The sequence below is a fragment of the Pongo abelii genome, chromosome 12 (genome assembly GCF_028885655.2).
Source record: "Pongo abelii isolate AG06213 chromosome 12, NHGRI_mPonAbe1-v2.0_pri, whole genome shotgun sequence".
Lineage (NCBI taxonomy): Eukaryota > Metazoa > Chordata > Mammalia > Primates > Hominidae > Pongo > Pongo abelii.
In genome coordinates this window covers 1908216-1931033 of record NC_071997.2, presented here as the reverse complement: position 1 = coordinate 1931033, position 22818 = coordinate 1908216, and the positions used below count along the sequence as shown (strand labels likewise).

The 22818-nt window shown below is 36.6% G+C and overlaps 1 long non-coding RNA gene across 1 annotated transcript; it reads right to left on the bottom strand.

Annotated features, from left to right (window-relative positions):
- Positions 1-3836: 3836 nt before the first annotated feature.
- On the bottom strand, positions 3837-21773 carry LOC134759679 (uncharacterized). The gene is made up of 5 exons (XR_010136238.1): positions 21655-21773; positions 21011-21140; positions 20597-20784; positions 6369-6460; positions 3837-4271 (listed from the first exon to the last, which is right to left on the bottom strand). It is a non-coding gene; the product is annotated as an uncharacterized LOC134759679 (long non-coding RNA).
- Between the last annotated feature and the right edge of the window lie 1045 nt (positions 21774-22818).

Here is a 22818-nt window from a genome sequence, read left to right as displayed (position 1 = left end):
GTTATGCAAACAGAAATTCTAAAATTAATTTTGTATTAACTTTGAAAATTTTAAACTATTTTCTACAGAAGTTTTTAAATTACAAACAATAAAATAAAAAGTTTATAAAAAAAGAAATGCTATAAGAAATAGTTGGATTTTGATTCATTAATTTTTCTCAATATTAGTACTTGGAGCTTCACCATTAATAATTCCAATAGGCAACACAAATTTTCTCCTCAGTTAAATGGCAAAACAGAAGGCATTCAATTTTTAAATATATGATGCAATTTTATTACCATTTTTTCTATATAAATAACACAAAAGTTAGACCAATAAAAACAGAATATCTTCCTTGAAATTTCAAGAGCTGAGCTGAGCTGGGAAGAGCTAAACTGTTTGATATCAGAGTTGGAAATTAAAGCAAGAAGCCCACATCAAAGTAATAGTTAAGCCTTCTTGTCTTCTTTTCTCTGAGTGTGGTAAGCAACAGGCAACATCAGATGAAGCAACGACTCCTCATTGTTCCATTTTTTCCTCATGGAGAAGCACCAGTAAAGGGTCAGATGGATCAGCGCAAGCATGGGGCACTGTCTTACTGCCGAGGTGGCCCCTCATTAAAAACAGACCTGCAATTATGTGAAAAAGCGGGCAGGAGAGCGAGAGGCGAATGCATGAGCAAGAGTAAAAAGCATGGAGTATTCATAAGAATGTATAAAAATTATTATTAAAGTTCCATTTCTTCTCCAGAAACACGGACCTGAACAAAAGTTTCTGAAGAAGGCCTCAACCAAAAGCCCCTGAGGAAGGTGCCTCTGAATCTAGATGCCTGGACTGGGAATGAAAATCTACATGTGAGCCCCAATGGCCAAGATTTCCGCTTTTGTTTATTTCAACCCCTCGGAGACTGCAAAGGACTGACATTTATATGCTTCTCCTAAATGCACATGTCAGCAGCAGTGCGACAACCAATGATTTCAAAGATATAATGTGGGTATCAGAATTTCTGGCAAAAATTTGATAATCTTATCTTTTCAATCTGAAATAACCATATATGATGAGAAACTTCAAAGGCATCTACCTCCACAAATAATTTTTCAGGAAAGAATAAAGAAGCACAGCTGTAGAATAAAAATTAGACTAGAAGTTGATGCTACCTTTCGGAATTGCTAATAAGGGAAGCACACGTTGTTAGAATTCAACATGTCTGATTGGTGAGTATAATGTCACAGCAGCATAGATGCAGGAGTATTTGGATCTGACTATGCTATCTAAAACAAGAATCCTTATATTTTCAAAAGTTTAGAAAAAATAGGTTAGAGTAGTTAGTGGAGGTGGTGTTTCTCCTCTTTGGTTGATTTGGGAATTAACACCAATCCTCATATTAGTTTCTGGTTCATATGTACACCCTGTGTTTTAATCAGGACAATTTAGATAAATACATTGACTTAATCATTTCAGGTGTCTGCAAAGGGAGCATTGTTAACATTACAGATATCTTTTCAGTGGAATAAAATACCTCGACACAGAATCTTCAATGACCCCATCATTTGAGGTCAGTCATTTATAATAAAATGAAATCTACTATTCTTTTTAAGATATACAAAGCAAAAGTCATCAAGATCAAAGTTATTCAGTAACAAAATACTAATCAAAACACGGCTGTACCATTAGCTCTTAATAAATCTGAAAATTGTATATATATTATAGAAATAATATAAGTAGTTATAATGATTAAATATAGTAGAGGAAAAGTTTAAAAGTAAGAAAAAATAAAGTATATTATGAAAATAATTAGGTAAAAATTTTAAATGTAAAAAAAACTTCAACATAAAGGATAGAATAAATAGAAAAATTACATAAATGAAAAAAGGAATTATGAATTAGAAGGTAGGATGAAGTGAATATTTAGGAGTCCCAATAGGGATAAACAAATAAACAATATGAAAAATTAAAATACATAAAAATCTAGAATAAGTCATGTAGTTTAAGTCCCAGTTTAAATAAATAAAGTGGAGTGAATGTCAAATAGGGAATAAAAAATATAATTATTAAAATAATTAATTATAATAGCTTAAAGACATAACTATTAAAAGAAAAACAATAGTTAAAAGCATAATACCAAAATAGAGAAAATCACATAAAGCCATCTAAGATAAGATTCAAATTAATTATAAAGCAATGAAAACAAACCTATTTCTCAATGTGTGAATAAGATCAAGAATCCAGTAGATTATGGTCTTCAAAGTTCTGAGGGAAAAACATGTAAATTTAAAATTACATATATTTCAAAAGTTATTTTCAGGATTGAGGAAAAATGTGCCTTAATACACAAAAGCAATGTAAACTGAGTATATTTACCTCAGTAAAATGCATTTAAAATTTCCTGAAAATTTAGTTTATGAAGAAAAATACTCTTCCTGAGAACAAACATTGAGATAAAATAAACGTGCAAACATCTAAATAGATCAAAACAATATATATATATTTTTATTATTATTATACTTTAGGTTTTATGGTACATGTGCGCAATGTGCGGGTTAGTTACATATGTATACATGTGACATGCTGGTGCGCTGTACCCACTAACTCGTCATCTAGCATTAGGTATATCTCCCAGTGCTATCCCTCACCCCTCCCCCCACCCCACAACAGACCCCGAAGTGTGATGTTCCCCTTCCTGTGTCCAGGTGTTCTCATTGTTCAATTCCCACCTATGAGTGAGAATATGTGGTGTTTGGTTTTTTGTTCTTGCAATAGTTTACTGAGAATGATGATTTCCAATTTCATCCATGTCCCTACAAAGGACATGAACTCATCGTTTTTCATGGCTGCATAGTATTCCATGGTGTATATGTGCCACATTTTCTTAATCCAGTCTATCACTGTATGACATTTGGGTTGGTTCCAAGTCTTTGCTATTGTGAATAATGCTGCAATAAACATACGTGTGCATGTGTCTTTATAGCAGCATGATTTATAGTCCTTTGGGTATATACCCAGTAATGGGATTGCTGGGCCAAATGGAATTTGTAGTTCTAGATCCCTGAGGAATCGCCACACCGACTTCCACAAGGGTTGAACTAGTTTACAGTCCCACCAACAGTGTAAAAGTGTTCCTATTTCTCCACATCCTTTCCAGCACCTGTTGTTTCCTGACTTTTTAATGATTGCCATTCTCACTGGTGTGAGATGGTATCTCATTGTGGTTTTGATTTGCATTTCTCTGATGGCCAGTGATGGTGAGCATCTTTTCATGTGTTTTTTGGCTGCATAAATGTCTTCTTTTGAGAAGTGTCTGTTCATGTCCTTCACCCACTTTTTGATGGGGTTGTTTGTTTTTTTTCTTGTAAATTTGTTTGAGTTCATTGTAGATTCTGGATATTAGCCCTTTGTCAGATGAGTAGGTTGCAAAAATTTTCTCCCATTTTTTAGGCTGCCTGTTCACTCTGATGGTAGTTTCTTTTGCTGTGCAGAAGCTCTTTAGTTTAATTAGATCCCATTTGTCAATTTTGGCTTTTGTTGCCATTGCTTTTGGTGTTTTAGACATGAAGTCCTTGCCCATGCCTATGTCCTGAATGGTAATGCCTAGGTTTTCTTCTAGGGTTTTTATGGTTTTAGGTCTAACGTTTAAGTCTTTAATACATCTTGAATTGATTTTTGTATAAGGTGTAAGGAAGGTATCCAGTTTCAGCTTTCTACATATGGCTAGCCAGTTTTCCCAGCACCATTTATTAAATAGGGAATCCTTTCCCCATTTCTTGTTTTTCTCAGGTTTGTCAAAGATCAGATAGTTGTAGATATGTGGTGTTATTTTTGATGGCTCTGTTCTGTTCCATTGATATATATCTCTGTTTTGGTACTAGTGCCATGCTGTTTTGGTTACTGTAGCCTTGTAGTATAGTTTGAAGTCAGGTAGCGTGATGCCTCCAGCTTTGTTCTTTTGGCTTAGGGTTGACTTGGTGATGTGGGATCTTTTTTGGTTCCATATGAACTTTAAAGTAGATTTTTCCAATTCTGTGAGGAAAGTCATTGGTAGCTTGATGGGGATGGCATTGAATCTGTAAATTACCTTGGGCAGTATGGCCATTTTCACAATATTGATTCTTCCTACCCATGAGCATGGAATGTTCTTCCATTTGTTTGTATCCTCTTTTATTTCCTTGAGCAGTGGTTTGTAGTTCTCCTTGAAGAGGTCCTTCACATCCCTTGTAAGTTGGATTCCTAGGTATTTTATTCTATTTGAAGCAATTGTGAATAGGAGTTCACTTATGATTTGGCTCTCTGTTTGTCTGTTATTTGTGTAAAAGAGAAAAACCACATGATTATCTCAATAGATGCATAAAAGGCCTTTGACAAAATTCAACAACCCTTCATGCTAAAAACTCTCAATAAATTAGGTATTGATGGGATGTATCTCAAAATAATAACAGCTATCTATGACAAACCCACAGCCAATATCATACAGAATGGGCAAAAACTGGAAGCATTCCCTTTGAAAACTGGCACAAGACAGGGATGCCCTCTCTCACCACTCCTATTCAACATAGTGTTGGAAGTTCTGGCCAGGGCAATTAGGAAGGAGAAGGAAATTAAAGTGTATTCAATTAGGAAAAGAGGAAGTCAAATTTTCCCTGTTTGCAGATGACATGATTGTATATCTAGAAAACCCCATTGTCTCAGCCCAAAATCTCCTTAAGCTGATAAGCGACTTCAGCAATGTCTCAGGATACAAAATCAATGTACAAAGATTGAAACAATATTAACACTGTGTCAAATTACACACCATGTGTGATATATCCATATGAAGCACATTTATGGATGAATAAAAGAAAATGTTATCCCAAGCGTTGTATTAATTAAAAGAGTAAATTTGGTAACAGATGAATAAATAAGAAAAATAATTCTTGCCCAGGTTACATTTGATGTAGCTTTAGTGGTGTAGAGCCAGTCACTACTAATACAGAAGTTGGTAATCCATGAGAGGAAGAAAACACATACTGTATAACTAAAATGAGTGAGTTTGAAATTCACCAACCAGTAGGTTCTGGGATTAATGGCAATGGTTTGTAGTATGTTCAAAGAGCAGGTGGTGCATGGGAAGAAGCTGCTCATTATCATGTTAAGATAAACAGCAGGCTTCTATTTGAGGCCACTCTAGAGAACATCTTCCCAATTTATGTCTGTAGAGAACAAGTTTGTCAAGGTAGGAGCATCACTATTTATATGAAGGCCTAGTTACTGATGCTCATTTGACAGTACCTGCACCTGCAACCCAAAAAACAGGCAAAAATCCAGAAGACAGGAGGGAATATGACAGAGAAAAGCACTTTTATAGCACTATTATTTGAAGATGTGCCCTTTATCAGAAAAGTAAATGCATATCTGGAAAAACAAACAGGACAGCAAACAAAGTCTCTTCTTAGAAAATCTCTGTGATTATGTCAACCAAGACCACACTCTCGTCAGTGCCGACCATCATGGTTACCTCAATCAAAAAGTCCTGAGTCATCCCTAGAAACCCTATGTGAACCATCCCCCCAGCCTGCTCTTTCCTTCACTTCCCATAAACATCAATCATGCAATGATGCCACTGAAGCCCCCTCTTTTTGTACTTTTATTATCTTCACATTTCCTGAACAGTTGTAAGTGCCATGTGTCCTGGAAGTTTTTAATTTATTGTTATATCTTCTCTTAAATTACACAAGATCATGGACAATGACTTATGAACATTTGTATCTGCACACTTGTTACAGTGTTAGGTTAAGTTCTATAAAAATGTGAACGACTGGAGATAAGTAGACAATCCATTGGTCAGTTTTTTTCACTCTACGAATTAATGCGAGGTGGAGAGAAGTTATAATGTGTAATTGTCCGAGCTTCCTTCATCCAACGTTTTAATAAGAGCAGTAATCTATTTATTAGCATAGAGCACTGCTGACCTAAACACATCCCGAAAAACCACACCTCCCAATACTGCTGCTTTGGGGATTAATTTTCAACATAAAGTTTTAAGGGATATAAAAACATGAAAACTATGCCTTATGTCCCCAATTTATTTTTAATTCCACACAAAATACAAACATTCCATCTACTAGATTCTATAATTCTAAACTCTCTCCAGAATCAACTTTAAAATCTAACTTCAAAGTCTTGTCCAAACCTCATATGGGTGAAAGTCAAGGTATAATTCATTCTAATGCAATTTTTTCTTTAGCTGTGGATCTATGAAATCTAACATGTTGTGTGTTTTTGAAATACACTGGTGGGAAAGGCAAAGGACAGACATTGCTGTTTCAAAAGGGAGAAATAGGCAAGTAGCAATAAATAACAAGTCCCAAGTGTGTTATTAAAAATACAAAAGGCAGGCCATGCACGGTGTCTCATACCTGTAATCCCAGCAGTTTGGGAGACCAAGGCAGGTGGATCAGTTGAGATCAAGAGTTCAAGATCCACCTGGCAATATAGTGAAATCCCGTCTCTACAAAAAAAAAAAAAAATACAAAAATTAGCCAAGCCTAGTGGCACTCACCTTTGGTCCAAGCTACTTGGGAGGCTGAGGCAAGAGAATCACTCTAGCCTGGGTGGCAGAGGTTGCAATGAGCTGAGATCACAACACTGCACTCTAGTCTGGGCAATAGAGTGAGAATCCATCTCAAAATAAATAAATAAACAAACAAAATTAACAGACAAATACTGCTCAAATTTGAAAAAAGAAATGGACAAACACACTCAAGAACTTTAGTGGACTTTGACCAGCATAAATTTAAAGAAAACCAAAGTGAGACACAATATAAAACTGTTAAATATCTCAAAGAAAAAACTTCAAAAATTTCAAGAGAAAGAAGATTAAACACATAAAATTTAGGCCCACTAATTCTATCAACAGATGTCTTTAAAGATATTTTGCAGTTCAGAATTTGGGATGATACACTCAAGTTCAAAAAAAAAAGAGAAAAATTACCAACCAAGGACATTATATATGGCAAAACTCTCACTGAATCATGAAGGTGAAATTAAGATTTATTCAGATAAACAGAAGCTGAAGGAGTTTATGACCACTAGATTTGTTCTTCAAGAAGTTCTGGAAAGTCCTTTGAGATTAAAAAATGAGAGTACCAAAAAAGCCATACAATACCATAAAACTCTGTTGTAAAGCAAATATATAGAGAAATATAGCATCCTGTATTATTGTGATGTTGGTAAGTAATTTTAATTCCCTTATAGAATTTGACACAAAATGTACAAAAATATTTTATATACATGTTAAAGAATACATCATAAAAAAAGGCCTAATTTGTGACATCAAGAACAATGTGTGTGTTGGGAAAGACAGTCACGTAAAAGACTGGAGTTATTATATGCTGCTGGAGATAACATCAGATTAAACTAGATTGTTATAACTTTGAGACGTTTCATGTAATCTGCATAGTAGTCACAAAGATAATACATGCAGAATGTAGACAAAAGAAAAAGAAATAAAAACATATTAGTACAAAAATTAATTAAACAAAAAGGAACACAGCAAGAAATAAAATAAATAAAAGAACGACAAAAGAAACACAATATAATTAACAAAATGGCAGTAGTAACTCCTTAACTGCAAATAATAACCTTATATGTAACAATGTTAAATTCTCCAGTAACAGACACAAGGTCACTGAAAAAATAAAAATATAAAATCAAATAAATTCTGGTTATAAATTGTTTACAAAAATAAAAATATAAAATCAAATAAATTCTGTTTATAAATTGTTTATAAAAATAAAAATATAAAATCAAACAAATTCTGTTTATTTAATGATAAACATGGATTGAAAGTGCAGGGATGGAAAATTATATTCTATATGGTCAACAAATCATCCTAAATAGCAACCAAAATAGAACAAAGTTGGTCACATTTACATTAGATGATTAGACTTTAAGCAAAAAACTGTCATAAAGACAAACACAGACATTATACAATAAAGATAAATCTCCAAGAAGATATCATAATTAAAATATGCACATGTATCAGCAATTATTCCAAACACATAACACAAATAATGAAAGAATTAAAAGGAGAAATAGGCTGAGTACAGTGGCTCACGCCTGTTTGTAATCCCTACATCTTGGCGGGGGCTGAGGCAGGAAGATGGTTTGAGCCCAGGAGTTGAGACTAACCTGGGCAAGACAGCAACACTTCGTCTGTGTAAAAAACAAAATTATAAATAAAAATAAAGGGAGGAATAGAGACCACCACGAAAATGATAGGAGACTTTAATAACGGAGAGGACAACCTGGCAGACCAAATGAAGACAGAGGATTGAGCAAGGAGTGATTCAACCAAATCCAACAGAATTTTAGAAGCGGTCTTCTCAACAACAGAATGCACATGCTTCTGGTGCGCACATGGAACATTCTTGAGACTATATCACAAATCAGACCACAAAGAAATCAATTCAAGAAAATTAAAATCATACGAAGTATGATTTACAATTAAAATGGAATGGAACTAGAAGTGAATACCAGAAGAAAAATTTAAAAATTTGTAAATACATAAAAACCAAGTAACATGCTCCTAAACAACATTATGGTTTAAAGAAGAAATCACAGTGAAAATTTCAGCATAACTGGAGACAAAGCATAACAAAATTATTGAATACATCTAAAGCTTGTATTCAATTGTAGTAGTAAATGTGTACATTTAAAAAAATCTATCTAAATCAACTAGTAAATGTAACCAAACATAAGTAAAGAATAAAAATTTCAGTAGTTATAAATAAATAACAATTAAAAGCCATAGAAAAATCAATTAAAATTTGGTTTTATTGACAAGATTAAGAAAACTGACAATCAGTTAGATTAAAAGAAAAAAAGAAGATATCTCAAATAATTAAATTCAGAAATAAAAGAGGAGCTATTACTACTGAAGCCATAAAAGTAGGAAAAGAAGAGATTATAAAAGTTTAATTCCAAGTATATGCCAAAAAAATGTGATAGGCTAAGAGATATAGACAAATGTCTGGAAATATAGATTATACTAAAAATAAACCATAAAAAAATCTGAATAGGCATATAAGTAGTAACAACAACCTCCCCTCAAAAAGCCCAGGCCCAGATCACTTCATTAAATTTTTTTTTTTTTCAAAATGTTAAAGCAGGGTTAACGCCAACTCTTCTTAAACTACTTCAGAAAAATGAAAAAGAGAAAACAATTTCCAACTTATTTTTTGAGCCCAGCATTAAGACAACACCGAACCCTACAAAGACACTAAGGGGAAAAAATACAACTACAAATCAATTTTCCTGTTGACTATTGATGTAAAAATTCTCCTCGGAACATTAGAACACCAAATTCAATGACATACTGCAAGGATTATACACCATGACGAAGAAGGAGTTATCTCTCCAATGTAAGTATTGCTCAACACATGTAAATCAATCTATTTTTTTATTATTATTATACTTTAAGTTCTAGGGTACATGTGGACAACGTGCAGGTTTGTTACATAGGTTTACAGGTGCCATGTTGTTTTGCTGCACCCATCAACTCATCATTTACATTAGATATTTCTCCTACTGCTATCTCTCCTCTAGCCCTCCAGCCCCTGACAGGCCCCGTTGTGTGACGTTACCTGCCTTGTGTCCAAGTGTTCTCATTGTTAAATTCCCACCTATGAGTGAGAACGTGTGGTGTTTGGTTATATGTCCTTGTGATAGTTTGTGAAAATGATGGTGTCTGGCTTCATCCAAGTCCCCGGAAAGGACAAAAACTCATCCGTTTTTATGGCTGCATACTATTCCATGGTATATACTTGCTGCATTTTCTTAATCAGTTCTACCATTGATGGACATTTGGGTTGGTTCCAAGTCCTTGCTATTGTGAATAGTGCTGCAATAAACATACGTGTGCATTTGTCTTTATAGTGGCATGATTTATAATCCTTTGAGTATATACCCAGTAATGGGATCGCTGGGTCAGATGGTATTTCTAGTTCTAGATCCTGGAGGAATGGCCACACTGTCTTCCACAATGATGGAACTAATTTACAATCTCACCAACAGTGTAAAAGCCTTCCTATTTTTCCACAACCTCTCCAGCATCTGTTGTTTCCTGACTTTCAAATAATCGCCATTCTAACTGATGTGAGATTGTATCTCATTGTGGTTTTGATTTGCATTTCTCTGAAGACCAGTGATGATGAGAATTTTCTCATGTGTCTGTTGGCTGCATAGAAGTCTTCTTTTGAGAAGTGTCTGTCCATATCCTTTGCCCACTTTTTGATGGTGTTTTTTTCTTGTAAATTTGTTTAAGTTTTTTGTAGATTCTGGATATTAGCCCTTTGTTAGATGGATAGATTGCCAACAATTTTCTCCCATTCTGTAGGTTGTCTGTTCACGCTGGTGGTAGTTTCTCTTGCTGTGCAGAATCACTTTAGTTTAGTTATATCTGATTTGTCTATTCTGGCTTTTGTTGCCATTGCTTTTTGTGTTTTAGTCATGAAATCTTTGCCCATGCCTATTTCCTGAATGGTGTAGCTTAGAATTTCTTCTAGGGTTTTTATGGTTTTAGGACTAACATTTAAGTATTTAATCCCTGTTGAATTAATTTGTGTATAAGGTGTAAGAAAGGGATCCAGTTTCAGGTTTCTATCTATGGCCAGCCACTTTTCCCAGCACCATTTATTAAATAGGGAATCCTTTCTCCATTGCTTGTTTTTGTCGGGTTTGTCAAAGATCAGATGGTTGTAGACGTGTGGTGTTATTTCTGAGGCCTCTGTTCTGTTCCATTGGTCTATAGATCTGTTTTGATATCAGTACCATGCTATTTGGTTACTGTAGCCTTGTAGTATAAATTGAAGTCAGGTAGTGTGATGCCTCCAGCTTTGTTCTTTTGCTTAGATTTTCCTGGTGAAATGGGCTCTTTTTTGGTTCCATATGAACTTTAAAGTAGTATTTTCTAATTCTGTGAAGAAAGTCATTGGTAGCTTGATGGGGATGCCATTGAATCTATAAATTACCTAGGGCTGTATGACCATTTTCACTATATTGCTTCTTCCTATCCATGAGCATGGAATGTCCTTCCGTTTGTTTGTATCCTCTTTTATTTCGTTGAGCAGTGATTTGTAGTTTTCCTTGAAGAGGTCCTTCACATCCCTTGTAAGATGTATTCCAAGGTATTTTATTCTCTTTGTAGCAATTGTATATGGGAATTCACTCATGATTTGGTTCTCTGTCTGTTATTGGTGTATAGAAATGCTTGTGGGTTTTGCATATTGATTTCTTATCCTGAGACTTTGCTAAAGTTGCTTATCGGCTTAAGGAGATTTTGGGCTGAGACGATGAGGTTTTCTAAATATACAATCATGTCATCTGCAAATAGAGATAATTTGACTTCCTAATTGAATACATTTGTTTCTTTCTCTTGCCTGATTGCTCTGGCCAGAATTGCCAACACTATTTTGAATAGGAGAGGTGAGAGAGGGCATTCTTGTCTGGTGTCAGTTTTGAAAGGGAATGGTTCCAGTTTTACTGATTTAGTATGACATTGGCTGTGGGTTTGTCATAAATAGCTGTTATTATTTTGAGATACATTTGATCAATATGTAGTTTATTGAGAGTTTTCATAAGGAAAGACTGTGAATTTTGTCAAAGGCCTTTTCTATATCTATGGAGATAGTCATGTGGTTTTTGTCATTGATTCTGTTTATGTGATGGATTATATTTATTAATTAGTGTAGGTTGCACCAGCCTTGCATTCCAGGGATGAAGACTACTTGATCGTGGTGGAGAAGCTTTTTGATGTGCTGTTGGATTCCATTTGCCAGTATTTTATTGGGGATTTTCACATCGATGTTCATAAACGATATTGGTCTACAATTCTCTTTTTTTGTTTTGTCTCTGCAAGGGTTTGGTATCAGCATGATACTGGTCCCATAAAATGAATTAGGGAGAATTTCCTCTTTTTCTAATGATTGGAATAGTTTCAGAAGGAATGGTATGGTACCAGCTCCTTTTTGTACCTCTGGTAGGATTCACTCTTGAATCCATCTGGTCGTGGATTTTTTTTGGTTGGTATGCTATTCATTATTGCCTCAATTTCAGAGCCTGTTATTGGTCTATTCAGAGATTCAACTTCTTCCTGGTTTAATCTTGGGAGGGTGTATGTGTCCAGGAATTTATCCATTTCTTCTAGACTTTCTAGTTTATTTGCATAGAGGAGTTTATAGTATTATCTGATGGTAGTTTCTATTTCTATGAGATCTGTGATGATATACCATTTATTATTTTTTATTGTGTCTATTTGATTCTTGTCTTTTTTCCTCTTTATTAGTCTTTCTAGTGGTCTACCAATTTTATTGATCTTCTCAAAAAATCACCTCCTAAATTCATGATTTTTTAAGGGTTTTTTTGTGTCTCTATCTCCTTTAGTTCTGCTCTTATCTTTCTTGCCTTTTGCTTGCTTTTGAGTTTGTTTGCTCTTGTTTCTCTAGTTCTTTTAATTGTGATGTGGAGCTGTCGATTTTAGATCTTTCCTCCTTTCTCTTGTGGGCATTTAGTGCTATAAATTTCCCTCTACACACTGTTTTAGATGTGTCCCAGGGATTCTGGTGTTTTTTGTCATTGTTCTCACTGGTTTCAAAGAACATCTTTATTTTTGCCTTCATTTTGTTATTTACCCAGTAGCCATTCTGGAGCAGGTTGTTCTGTTTCCATGTATTTGTGCTGTTATGAGTGAGTTTCTTAATCCTAAGTTCTAATTTGATTACACTGTGATCTGAGAGACAGTTTGTTGTGATATCTGTTCTTTTACATTTGATGAGGAGGGCTTACTTCCAATTATGTGATCAATTTTAGAATAAGTGCAATGTGGTGCTAAGAAGAATGTTTATTCTGTTGGTATCTTGTGGAGAGTTCTGTAGATTTCTATTAGGTCTGCTTGGTGCAGAGCTTAGTTCAAGTCCTGGATATCCTTGTTAACCTTCTGTCTTGTTGATCTGTCTAATATTGACAGTGGAGTGTTAAAGTCTCCCATTATTATTCTGAGGTAGTCTAAGTCTGTGTGTAGATATCTGAGGACTTACTTTATGAATCTGGGTGCTCCTGTATTGGGTGCATATATATTTAGGGTAGTTAGCTCTTCTTGCTGAATTGATCCTTTTACCATTATTTAATGGCCTGCTTTGTGTCTTTTGATCTTTGTTGGTTTAAATTCTGTTTTATCAGAGACTAGGATTGCAACCCCTGCTTTTGTTTAATTTTTAATTTGTTTTGCTTTCCATTTGCTTGGTCGAACTTCCTCCATCCCTTTATTTTGAGCCTATGTGTGTCTCTAAATGTGAGATGGGTCTCCTGAATACAGCACACTGATGGGTCTTGACCCTTTATCAAATTTGACAGTCTATGTCTTTTTATTGAGGCATTTAGCCCATTTACATTTAAGGTCAATATTGTTATGTGTGAATTTGATCCTGTCATTGTTATGTTAGCTCACTGTTTTTCCCGTTAATTGATGTAGCTTCTTCATTGTATCGATGGTATTTACAATTTGGCATATTTTTTGCAGTGGCTGGTACCAGTAGTTCCTTTCCATGCTTAGTGCTTCCTTCAGGAGCTCTTTTAAAGCAGGCCAGGGGGTGTCAAAATCTCTCAGCATTTGCTTGTCTGTAAAGGATTTTATTTCTCCTTCACTTATGAAGCTCAGTTTAGCTGGATGTGAAATTCTGGGCTGAAAATTATTTTCTTTAAGAATGTTGAATATTGACCCCCACTCTCTTCTGGCTTCTAGGGTTTCTGCTGAGAGATCTGCTGTTAGTCTGATGGGTTTCCTCTTGTAGGTAGCCCGACCTTTCTCTCTGGCTGCCCTTAACATTTTTTCCTTCATTTCAACCCTGGTGAATCTGACAATTAGTATCTTGGGGTTCCTCTTATCCAGAAGTATCTTTGTGGTGTTCTCTGTATTTCCTGAATTTGAAGGTTGGCCTGCCTTGCTACATTGGGAAAATTCTCCTGAATAATATCCTAAGGAGTGTTTTCCAACTTGGTTCCATTCTCTCTGTCACATTGAGGAACATCAAGCAAACGTAGATTTGGTCTTTTCACATATTCCCATTTTTCCTGGTGGCTTTGTTCATTTCTTTTCACTCTTTTTTCTCTAAACTTGTCTTCTCACATTATTTTATTAATTTGATCTTCAATCTCTGATATCTTTTCTTCCACTGGATTGAATCAGCTATTGAAGTTGTACATGTGTCACAAAGCTCTTGTGCCATGGTTATCAGCCCCATAAAGTCATTTAAGGTATTCTCTACACTGCTTATTCTAATTAGCCATTATCTGACCTTTTTTCAAGGTTTTTAGCTTCCTTACGATGTGTTCGAACATGCTCCTTTAGCTCGGAGAAGTTTGTTGTTACCAGCCTTCTGAAGTCTCCTTCTGTCAACTCGTCAAAGTCACTCTCCCCCCAGCTTTGTTCCGTTGCTGGTGATGAGCTGCAATCCTTTGGAGGAAAAGAGTTGGTCTGGTTTTTAGGATTTTCAGCTTTTCTGCTCTGGTTTTTTCCCATCTTTGTGGTTTTATCTACCTTTGGTCTTTGATGTTGGTAACCCATAGATGGGGTTTTGGTGTGGATGTCCTTTTTGTTTATGCTGCTGCTATTCCTTTCTGTTTGTTAGTTTTCCTTCTAACAGTCAGGTCCCTCAGCTGCAGGTCTGTTGGAGTTCACTGGAGATCCACTCCAGACCCTGTTTTCCTGGGTATCAACAAAGGAGGCTGCAGAACAGCAAATATTGCTGCTTTATCCTTTCCTGGAAGCTTCATTGAAGAAGGTCTCTCACCTGTATGAGGTGTCTGTTGGCCCTTACTAGGAGGTGTCTCCCAGTTAGGCTACATGGGGTTCAGGGACCCACTTGAGGAGGCAGTATGTCCATTCTCAGAGCTCAAACACCATGTCAGGAGAACCACTGCTCTCTTCAGAGCTGTCAGATGGGACGTTTAAGTCTGCAGAAGTTTCTGCTGCCTTTTATTCAGCTATGCTCTGCCCACAGAGGTGGAATTTATAAAGGCAGTAGGCCTTGCTGAGCTGAGAGTGGCTTTACCCTGTTCAAGCTTCCTGGCCACTTTGTTTACCTACTCGGGCCTCAAAAATTGCGGATTCACCTCCACCTGCTCAGCTGCAGCATGAAGGTTAAACTCAGACTGCTGCGCTAGCAGTGAGCAAGGCTCTATGGTTGTGGGACCCAATGAACCAGGCACAGGAGAGAATCTCCTGGTCTGCCAGGTGCTAAGACTGTGCGAAAAGTGCAGTATTTGGGTGAGAGTGTCCTGTTTTTCCAGGTACAGTCTGTCATGCCTTCCCTTGGCTAGGAAAGGAAAATCCCCCAAACCCCTTGCTCTTCCTGGGTGAGTTGATGCCCTGCCCTGCTTCAGTTCACCCTCCATGAGATGAACTCACTGTCCAACCAGTCCCAATGAGATGAATCAGGTATCTCAGTTGGAAATGCAGAAATCACCCATCTTGTATTGATCACACTGGGAGCTGCAGACGAGAGCTCTTTCTATTTGGCCATATTGGAATGAGAGTTTAAATCAATCAATTTAATATATCATATTAACAGAGTAAAGATATAAACCACACAATCATCTCAAATAATGCAGAAATGTCAATTGACAATATTAATCATCTTTCAAGATAAAAAACACTCAATAAACTAGAAATAAAAAGAAACTAACATAACAAAAGATATGTAAATAACTCATCACCAACTGAGTTCAACAACTCATGCCTATAGTCCCAACAATTTGGGTGGCTGAGGTGGGTGGATGATTTTTGGTCAGGAGTTCCAGACCAGCCTGACCAACATGGTGAATCCCTGTCTCTACAGAAAATGTTAACATTAGCTGGACGTTGTGGTGTTTGCCTGTAGTCCCAGCTATCAGGGAGGCTGAGGCATGAGAATAGCTTGAACTCGGGAGGTGGAGGTTGCAGTGAGCCGAGCCCAGATCATGCCACTGCACTCCAGCCTGGGTGACAGAGCAAGATTCTAGCTCAAAAAAACAAAAACAAAAACAAAAAAACAAAAACAATCATCACGAATATTATACTGAATTCTGAAGTGTGGAAAGTTTGTCCTGTAAGATTAATTATAAGGCAAGATATTCACTGTTGCCACATATATTCAAAAATAGCAGTGAAGGTCCTGGCAAAACAACTAGGCAATGAAAAAAAGAAAAGATCCACATTCTAAAGGAAGAAGTAAAATTTCCTGTTACTTATGATATGATGTTATATACAAAAAATCCTATATGCTGAAAACAATACATTTTAGAACTAATAGTTGCATTTAGCAAAATTGCAGAATACAAAATTAAGTGAGTTTCTCTTCATTACAGTGTATAATGCAAGTTTTTAAAATTCCATTGAAAATAGCATTAAGAAGAATAGACTTTGGAATAAACAAGCAAAGAGATGTAAGACTAGTATACTAGAAGTTGCAAGATGTTGCTGAAGAAAAGTCACAAAGAATGGGGAAGATATTCTATATTTATAGATTAGAGAATTGAAAAGATATCCCATATTCATAAATTAGAAAACAATATTCTTGTCTATACTAATGAAATCAACAACAGATTAAATGCAATAGCTATATAAATCATAACAATATTTACTTGCAGAAATACAAAATTCTAAAACATATGATATCTCAAGACTGAAAATAGCCAATTAAACTTGTAAAAGCATGTCAAGTGGGGAGTCCTCACAATTTTTAAATCAAAAACTAATTGTAGTGCTGTTGAACTCTTTTCAAATGTGGTATTTTGTGGCCAGGTTCTATGGCTTATACGTGTAACCTCAGCACTTTGTGAGGCTGAGGTAGGAGGATTGCTTGAACCCAGGAGTTCAAACCACACTGGGCATCATAGTGAGAACACCCATCGCTACAAAAAAAATGAAAATTAAAATTAACCTGGCAATGCGACATGAACCTGTAGTCTCAGCTATTCCAGAGGCTGAGGTGAGAGGATTGTTTTAGCCTGGGAGAGCAAGGCTGCAGTGAGCCATGGTTGCACCGGTGCGCCCCAGCCTGGATGACAGAGAACCTGTCTCAAAAAGTAAAAAGGAGAAAATCTAAAAAGAAACGTATTAAATCAAGACATGTAGACATAGTAAATAATAGAGACACCCCTCTCCATATAAGCCTTGTATATATGGTCAAAATGATCTTCAACAAGTGTACAAAGGCCAACCTATGGAGAGGAATAGCCCCCTTTAACAAAAAACGGTATGAAGACTTGCTATCAACAGGTAAAATATAGAAGTCAGAATTGTAGTTTATACTATATTTTTTTAAAAACTGAAAATGTGTAAGTCTGAAAGCCTTACACAAAAATATAAGGGAAAAATATTCAAAATTATGCCATGGAATTTGGCAATGGGTTCTTGAATGCCAGCAGCCCCACATCCCTGGAGCATCCATCCGCTCACTGCTTACTGGTGCTGGGTCCATCCACACCTGTCGCACGTGTGCTCTGAGGCGCACGAGCCAGGACACCACGCCGAGCACAGGGCACAGGCCGGGCGTTCTCGGGCTATTCGAGGGCAGTCTGTCCCCATGACCGCCTCAGGCGCCGGAGGGAGGACGGCCTGATCCGAGTCTGCGGAAGGAGGAAGAAGCTCGTTTCCTCAGCCAGCAGGGACACAGAGGCAGATGCGGGACACAGCGACACAGGGGTGGATGCCATAAAAATATACGGCATATATTTTGAAACATGACTGCAATTTGAATAATTAGAATATCTAAGAACTCCAAAGATTGTTATGCTGAAACTGCACCAAAATTCATCATTCCAGTGACTACAGGGAATTTTTAATAGTTGTTATTTTTATAATAAAATTAAACTTTAATGAAATAACTGACTTTCAAACTTCAGCCAGAGGACAAATATTCAGCCAGAGGTATCAGTTCCCGGTTTCTGCTCCGGGTTCTCTCTGGTCTCCCACAGCCCCTCCTGCATCACCCAGGTCTAAGGGGCCACCTGGCCTGGCCTGCGTCCCCTCGTCCCTCCCCTTCCCCACCCAGCTCCTGCAGCGCCCTCCTGGGGCAGGGGTGGCGAACTTCCAGACCGGGAAGCTCCCTCACCCAGGGCAGCACAGCTCCGCCCCTCTCCGCACCTGCCCAGCCCCTGGCAATGGAGTCGCCTGGGCCTGGCCTGCTGCCTGCCCCCCAATGCCTGCCCTGTGCCTGCAACGGCGACGCTGCCAACAAGAGGTGTCAGAGTCCGTGGCGCAACCCGCCCAGAGCGCAGGGTCCCACTCACCTGGGAGCGGGGGCACGTCCCTCCCGGTAGGCGATGGAATTAAGATTGTTTCCTTATTTATTTTACTTAAAACTGGTAGAATGTTACATTATATGAAGTACCCATGACTCTGTCAGTAAATTTGAGCAAACGTTTATTAGTTTTTTCAGTTTAAGTACTTCTTTTGTTGCTATTATTAAGGTGAAATTTAACTTCTATCTGAAATCAGTAAGATGCAGAGAGATTTTAATGACAAGTGAATATTTTTTTCTCAGGGGGAACTGAATTATGAATTGAACGAATGAATTATGAATTAAATGAATGAATTCATTACCGAGGTAGAGAGGACACTAACCAATAGGTAGTTTTAATCAATCTGTATCCCCTCCCTCCTCCCTCTTTGTTTTTTGTTTGTTTGTTTGTTTTTGAGACAGAGTTTGTTCCGTCGCCCAGGCTGGAGTGATGTGACGCAATCTTTGTTCACTACAACCTCCGCCCCCCGGGCTCAAGTGACTCTCCGCCTCAGACCCGCGAGTAGCTGGGATTACAGGCTCCAGCCACGATGCCCGGTTAATTTTTGTGTTTTCATTAGAGGTGGGGTTTCACCACGTTGGCCAGCCTGGTGTCAAACTGCTGACCACGGGTGATCCGCTCACCTTGGCCTCCCAAAGTGTTGGGATTACAGGCGTGAGCCACCAGTCCCGGCCCCTCCCGCCCCTCTGTATTATGACCGTCTGTACCCAGCATTTAGCTCCCACTTATGAGAGAGAACATGCGGTTTTTTTTTTTTTTTGCTTTTGCATAAGTTTGCTGGAAACAATGCATCCATGTTGTTTCAAATGGCATAATTTTGAGTTTTTTATGGCTGTATAGTGTTCCATGAGTCTTTATCCAGACCACCACTGATGGACGACTGGGTTAAGTCTATGTGTTTGTGATTGTGAATATTGCTGTGATAAAAATACGGCTACATGTGTCTTTTTGGTAGGATATTTATTTTCTTTCGGGTATATACCCAGTAATGGGGTTACTGGGTTGAATGGTAGTTCAACTCTCAGTTCTTTAAGAAATCCCCAACCTGCTTTCCACAGTGGCTGAACTAATTTACATTCCTTCAGAAAGTGTATGAGTGTTCTCTATTCTCTAAATCGTCACTGATATGTGTTTTTCTTTTGACTTTTCAAAAAAATTCTTACTGGTGTGAAATGGTATTTCATTTCGGTTTTGATTTGCATTTCTCTAATAAATAGTGATGATGAGCACTTTTACATATGTTTGTTGGGTGCTTGTGTGTATGTCTTCTTTTGAGAAGTGTCTGTTCATGTCCTGTTGCCCACTTTTTAATGGAGTTACTTGCTGCTTGCTTGTTGATTTGTTAAGTTCCTTATAGGTTCTGAATAATAAACCTCTGTTAGATGCGTAGTTTGTGAATATTTTCTTTCATTCTGTGGGTTATCTCTTTACTACCTTGATAGTTTCTCATGTTGCGGAAAAGTTTTTCAGTTTAATTAAATCCCACTTGTAATTTTTGTTTTAGGTGCAATTGCTTTTGAGGACTTAGCCATAAATTATTTGCCAAGGCCATTATCAAGAAAAGTATTTCATAGGTGTTTTATAGCTTGAGATTTTACATTTAACTCTTTAATCCATCTCAAGTTAATTTTTGTATTTGGTGAAATATGGGGGTCTAGTTTTATTCTTCTGCTTATGACTAGCCAGTTATCCCCGCATTATTTATTAAATAAAACGTCTTTTTCCCATTGCTGGCTTTTATCAACTTTGTTAACGATGTGATGGTGGCAGGCATGTGGACTTAGTTTCTAGTACTCTAGTCTGTTCCATTGGTCTATGTGTCTGTTTTTCTAACAGTACCATGTTGTTTTGATTACTATAGTCTTCTATTATAGTTTGAAGTAATGTAATATGATGTCTCTAGCCTTAGTATTGCTTTCGCTAGGCTATTCAGACTTCTTTTAGGTTCCATATAAATTTTAGATGGTTTCTATTTTGTGAAAAATGACATTAGTAGTTGGATAGGAAAAGCATTGAATCTGTAAATCACTTTGAGCAGTATACCCATCTGCACGCAGATGATACTCCAGTATATGTTCTGTGGTTGATGAGTGAAGTGTATTGTAATTCCAAATGGTCAAGCATTGAATTTAAACGCAGAATTTCTTTATTAGTTTTGTGCATCAATGATCAGTCTAACACTGTCATTGAGGTGTGTTCCAATCTGTGTGCTCCAATGTTGGCTGCATTTCTATTTAGAATATATATATTGCATACATATCTAGAATATATTAAAATATATTTTACTTACTGGTACTTCACTCACTTTTATTAGTTGGATGCCATCATGGGGGCAGTTTGCCTCCATTCTCCTTCCCGGGATCTGGTGTCTCCTTCATGATTCTGGTGGATTGATATTCTACTTCTTAAATTAAAGGTCAGAGAGTTGACATTTATGCACTATTGTGCTATGTCCATGTGGCTGAAGCATGCTTAAAGTCTCTAATCCATCACCTTGAAAAAAAAATTTAATCTAAATTTGAGTTTAGAAAAGGAAAATTTTATATTTTATTAAGTGGTTGTTATTCTCGAGCTAAAAGATTAATCTCATAAATACACCTATTTATCTTCAGTGCCAGAACCAAATAATTAATAGGTGCCACCAACACGTATCGGCACAGTCATATTGTTTGTGTTTTACTCTCATTTTGGATACAAGAATAGTAAGAAAAAAATTTACTTTAAGACACAGTGGTATCCACATTATAAGAATTGTAGTAGTTGGCTCAAAAACTGGTGTCTTTCTCCAATGGATCCCTGGAGGTAGTTGGAGCTAATCTTGGACAGAAGAACACCACGGTTCCCATAGACTGGAGTTGAGAGATAACAAAAGATACAGTTAAATTTGAGCTTCAGATAAATAATAGATAAAATTTAGTGTATTTACATTTAAAGTATTGCATACACATATTGCATGCAAGTATGCAGATGTCATAATAGAAAATTATTACTTTTATCACAATCTTGAACTTAAGTATATTCTATATGACTATTTGCTGAATCTTGTAGCTCCACCATGAAAATAATCATGGGTCTTGGAAAATATGATATGTACCTGGAGAAGTCATATAGAATTAAAATTTATAGAATTCATATAGTTTGGTCAGCGTGTAAACGAGTGTAATCAGCTCCTAATAAATACATTCGAAATGTAAAATCTGAATACAAACCTCAGCACTCACTGTAAGAAGTGACAATTAAGCTAGAGTGAATCACCTGACCACTCTCAGAAGACACATAATGCATTCGAGACCAGCCTGGCCAACATGCAAAACCACGTCTCTACTAAAAATATAAAAATTAGCCAGGTATGGTGGTGTGCACCTGCAATCCCAGGTGCTTGAGAGGCTGAGGCAGGAGAATCACTTGAACACCAGAGGCAGAGGTTACAGTGAGCTGAGATCACACTATTGCACTCCAGCCTGGGCAACAAGAGCAAGACTCCGTCTCAAAAAAAAAAAAAAAAAAGGAAAGGTTAGATAATGCATATCAATGTGATCATTATTATGACTTCACTTTAGGCTATTCTCCATAGAATAAATTCCAAAGTATGTGATCATCATGGATAATGGTGGAGAAGATGACATAATTAATGAATCTTTATGTTATAGGTTATCTCTTAGGTATTAAATCTATGTTGGATAAAGAACATCTGAAGTGAGATTGCTATTATTTTGAAGATAATATCAAGTTATTTTCTTCAAGTTGCATTTGGTCACTGTGAGACAACTTACTGATGCGTGGAAAAATGCCAACCACCATGATTTACATATAATTTACATTACAAAATTTTAGAAGAGAAACCAAACTCTTTGAGGGATTTTAAAGAGGATTATTTTGAGCTTATATGAATGACTGTGGCCCAGGGAATCGCAGGTTTAAGGAGTCCTGAGAAACTGCATGCAAAGCAGTTGAATTAGAGTTGATTTTCCATTTTAGAGAGGGAGAAATTATAGGGGAATACATAAATCAATACACAGAAGATATACATTTATTTGACCCAAAAAAGATTCTTTGAAAGATCAAGCATTTCACTATATTGACTGAGTAAAATATCGAAGACTAATTATTAAAATAATAAATGAAAGCTGAGCCATTACTACCAACTTTACAGAAATACAAAAGGATTACAGGAGTATACTGTGAACAACTGTCTAACAAAAAATTAGGTGCCCTGGATGAAATGGAAGAATCGCTAGAAAGACACAAACTACCAAAGTGGCTCAAGAAGAAAGAGAAAATCTGAATAGACCTATAACCTAGGAGATTGAATTAGTACTTCAAAGCGATTAACAAATAAACATTTATGACCAAATAGCTGCATTAACTGCTGAGTCAACCTAACATTTAAAGAAGAATTAATCCCATTTCTTCTCAAACTATTCTGACAAAATATATGAAGAAGGAATATTTGCTAATTCATTTTTTGATAACAGCATTATCCTTATACCAAAGCCAAAGAGAGCACAAAAGAGAGAACTACAGCAC